This window comes from Erpetoichthys calabaricus, chromosome 9, assembly GCF_900747795.2.
Source record: "Erpetoichthys calabaricus chromosome 9, fErpCal1.3, whole genome shotgun sequence".
Taxonomy (NCBI): domain Eukaryota; kingdom Metazoa; phylum Chordata; class Cladistia; order Polypteriformes; family Polypteridae; genus Erpetoichthys; species Erpetoichthys calabaricus.
In genome coordinates this window covers 7,531,339-7,535,870 of record NC_041402.2, presented here as the reverse complement: position 1 = coordinate 7,535,870, position 4,532 = coordinate 7,531,339, and the positions used below count along the sequence as shown (strand labels likewise).

General features: G+C 47.2%; 1 pseudogene; it reads left to right on the top strand.

Moving 5' to 3' along the window:
* The first annotated feature begins 355 nt into the window (after nt 1-355).
* LOC114657157 (uncharacterized) lies at nt 356-1,945 on the top strand (annotated as a pseudogene).
* The last annotated feature ends 2,587 nt before the right edge of the window (nt 1,946-4,532 follow it).

Sequence of the window (4,532 nt, the reverse complement as noted above, 5' to 3'; positions counted from 1 at the left end):
CGTAACTAAAGTAGCACGTTAAATGCTTTGTTTTGTATTTGTTCTTCTATGTGCTCTATGTGTGTGTATCACTACGTGCTTACCGGGCTTTCTCTTCCTCTGACTGGTCACAGAATCCATTACATTCGTGATATTACAGCTCTCTGAATAATTAAAATACTGAGATGTATACTGATAAATCCGCCTTTTGGAAAAATGCCGGTCCCAAGCCCGGATAAAGGAGGAGGGTTGGGCGCCGGGCTAGCAACCCGGTTCCGTAAAAAAAAAAAAAACTATTGCTACGGAAACAACAAGCAGAAACCAAAGAAATCAAGAATCTCAGCCGGGACACTCCGATTCTGCATGGATGACGACGATGGAGAAAAGCCGGCAGGCTGTCCAGAGTCCGAACAGAAGAGGAATCGTCTCAGCATCATCAACGACAAAACTCACAACGTGGAATGTTCGGACGTTGTACCAATGCGGCAAATTGGGACAACTGCTTCACGAGTTCGACAACTATGGTCTGGACATTTTGGGCATAAACGAGATGAGATGAACAGGAAGTGGATGATTGGCCAGCGAGGGGAAGACCATCCTATACTCCGGCCATATTGAGCAGCATGCGGCTGGCGTTGGGCTCGTCCTGAACTAGCTGGCTGCACAAGCCCTGCTGGGATGGAAGCCAATCAATGAACGAATCATCACCGCTCAGTTCCAATTGCAGCACTCGAAGACAACCATGGTCCAAGTATATGCACCAATCGAGGATGCGAGCAACGACGAGAAGGACGCTTTCTACAAACAACTGCATGACACACTCAATGGCATTCCGAAGAACGACGTCCTTATTCTGATTGGAGACCTCAACACCCAGATCAGCGATGACCGGCAAGGATGGGAACATGCGGTCGGTCCGCATGGATCGGCGGTGGACACCAATGATAACGGAGATCGCCTGTTGTCCATTTGCAGCCTCCTCGATATCACCGTCGGGAACATGTATTTTGCCCATAAGACCATTCACAAGAAGACCTGGCGCTCACCTGATGGAAACAACAGCAACAAAATCGATTATATCTGCATTGGGAAAAGGTGGAGATCATCACTCCGGGACGTGAGGGTCTATCGTGGTGCCGATATTGGATCGGACCACCATCTCCTAGTGGCCGCGGTTCGGCTTAAACTGAAGAAGACACCAGCACAGAAACCTGCCCGACCGTTCACCATTGAGAAGTTCAAAGATCAAACTTCTAGCAACCTCTTCCAATTGGAATTGAGGAACCGATTCCAGTTGCTGCAAGACGATGTAGGCACCGACATCGAGGGCCAATGGACGCAGATTAGGGATGTCGTAATTGAAACTGCTGAGGATGTCATCGGACGCAGACGGGGGATGCAACGCGAACGCTGGATCCGGAACCACACGTGGACATTGATCAACAAGAGAAGACAGGCGAAGCTCCACCGCGACCAAGCGAAGACCGCCAGTGAGAAAGAAGCGACCGCCGTCATATATCAAAATCTCGATCGTCAAGTCAAGCGGGCCTGTCGAGAAGACAAGAAGGCGTGGATGGAGAACAGCGCCGAAGCCCAGGAGGCCGCCGACAGAAACGACGCAAAGACGCTCCACCGCATTGTACGAGAATTGTCTGGCGCCAAGAGCAACGCCAACGTGCCTATCAAAAGCAAGAACGGCAATATCCTCCTCAGCAAGGAAGATCAGAATGCCAGTTGGATACAGCATTTCCACGAGACCCTCAACCAGCCAGCTCCGGACTCAACCCACGATTTCGATACAATCGTTCCTTCCGAGCCTCTGGATGTAAATGTGGACGGAATCACAACAGCGGAAGTCAAGAAGGCGATTCGAGGTCTCAAGAACAATAAGGCCCCAGGGTTAGATAGGATCTCAGAAGAAATGCTGAAGCATGGTGGAAACGAGACGATCCGACGATTGACCTGACTGCTAGATAGCATTTGGCGGGAAGAACAGGTCCCGTGGACTGGAAACGAGGCGCCATTGTCAAGCTGCCGAAAAAGGGGCCCTCTCTGACTGCAATAACTGGAGAGGAATCACGCTACTATCGGTGCCTGGAAAAGTGCTTGGCATTGTTCTGCTAAACCGATTCCGTGACGCTATAGACCAAATGCTGTGAGAACAACAAGCGGGGTTCAGGCAAGGACGATCGTGTAGTGAGCATATATTTTCGCTCAGGAACATTATCGAGCAATGCGCCGAATTCTAAAAACCGCTTCTGATAAATTTCATCGACTTCAAAAAAACCTTTGACAATATCCACCGTAAATCATTGTGGTGCATAGCCGCACTCTATGGCATACCCCAGAGCTTCATCTCCATCTTCAAGAATCTGTATCAAGGCTCAAGCTGTTGTGAGAAGACCGAAGAGGGCCACACGGATTTCTTCGATATCGAGACAGGCGTCCGCCAAGGTTGCGTCCTATCGCCTTTTCTCTTCCTCCTTGCGATCGACTTTGTCACCAAACATGCGATGGACAACGCGGGTTTTGGTATCAGCTGGAAAGACCAAGCTCGCCTCACCAACCTGGATTTCGCGGACGATGTAGTGCCATTAGCCTCGACCAAATCCTCCATGCAACGAATGACCATCTCACTGAGTTAAGAGGCTTCAAAGGTGGGTCTTCGCATCAGCACTGAAAAGTCGAAGATCATGACCATCAACCGAAGGACCAGCGCAGGAATCAAGATCGAGAATAAGCCGGCAGATGAGGTCGACCAGTTTACATACCTCGGGAGCGTCGTGGCCAAGGACAGCGGCATGAACGTGGACGTCAGCTACAGAATTGGCAAGGCCTCAGCAGTCTTCCAACGCCTCCACCAAATTTGGGCATCGGCATCGGTCAGCATGCCCATCAAGATACGCCTCCTCAAGACCATTGTTATTCCGACGTCCATCTATGCTAGCGAGACGTGGAAACATACGAAGCGGGTCGCCGGAAAGCTGAACACATTCCAACAACGCTGCCTGAGAAAAATTCTTCGAATCTCCTATCGCGACTGCATCACAAACGATGAAGTTCTAAGAAGAGCAAACATTTGCCGACTGGAAGCAATTGTCGCCAAGCGCCGAATGCGCCTTGCAGGGCATGTTCTTCGTCTACCAGAAAATCGGCACCCGAAGACTGCGATGTACTGGGTTCCCCCGGGGGGAAAAAGGAATATTTGACGACCAAAGATCACCAGGAGAAGAACCCTGCATGAAGACCTCAAGAACATCGACATCATTTGGCAAAATATGAACGCTATCGCTGAGGATCGACCTCGTTGGCAGATGCTTGTTGCCCGATGTGCGGAAATGCACGGGAGGAACTAAGTCTAAGTAAGTCTATACTGATATCATTTTCATGATGATAGGAGTTAAAGCGTGTTATTAAACATGGGAACACGGTGGTGCAGTGATTGTTCATGTCTCATGCAAGATGCTTGCTGTGCCGTGCGCGACCTTCGATGACATACTTTACTGTAGCAGCACTGTCTCTTTCAAACATACTAACTTCTAATTCCTGTCCTTCCTTTTCTTTCTCCAAATACCCAATCGCCACACAATCAGCTCTGTAATAGACATTAAGACATCTGCAAGCTGATAACACCAATTCTTCAAAACTTTTAAGGAACATTGAAATATCTTCGTAGTACGTGTTTAATTATTCTATCCGTCTATCTTTCCAGTGTCGCGTCAGCGCAAGAATACAGCGAGAGGCAGGAACAAACCGTGAACGGAGCACTGTAGCACCGTGTCCTCACATGTTTAATTATTAACAATATAGATTATTTAAATGAAGTTAAATTTTTATCTGTATAATAAATATAGATTGCTGCATTTAATCTTAAAAATGATATTGTCATCATATGTAAATACGCGCTTTATAAAGTGGCTCAGGTTGTGTAATATTATAACTGTATCCCAAGTTTACAGTGAGGTGATTGTACTTATAAGTCCAAACAGTTCTACAAGGAGCACTTGATGGACTGATTGAGTGTGTTTAGAGTTCTTGGGATGAAACTGTTTGTGAAACGCGAGGTCCGTACAGGAAAGGCTCTGAAGCGTTTGTCATATGAGAGAAGTTCAAATAGACTGTGTGCATGGCTGAGGCAGCATGTGCTTGATGCTTTATCCTAATAATTTTCTTTCTGATCAGCTGCTGTAGATCTGTGATTCACACTCAGATACAGTGATATAAATACTCCGAGTGGTGCAGTGAGAGTAATATGGAAAAAGATGATCCGCTGTGGCAAGAACTAACAGGAGCAGTTGAAAGATGAAGAAAGTGCAGTGAGAGTAACAACGCTAAGGCAGTTATGGTATTTGGAATAGTTTGGCCATTCTGTGGACCATTATATTGTTACTGGTTAATTACAATCAGATGCATTAAACTAATAAACAATATGCGGTTAATTTCAGTGTATTTATAAAGCCACGTCAGGTATGTGGATCTAAAAAAGAAAGGGAAACCACACAGGAACAGTAGCACTGCTTTGACACTGGGTGCCGCCAGTTTGCAAAACCGAG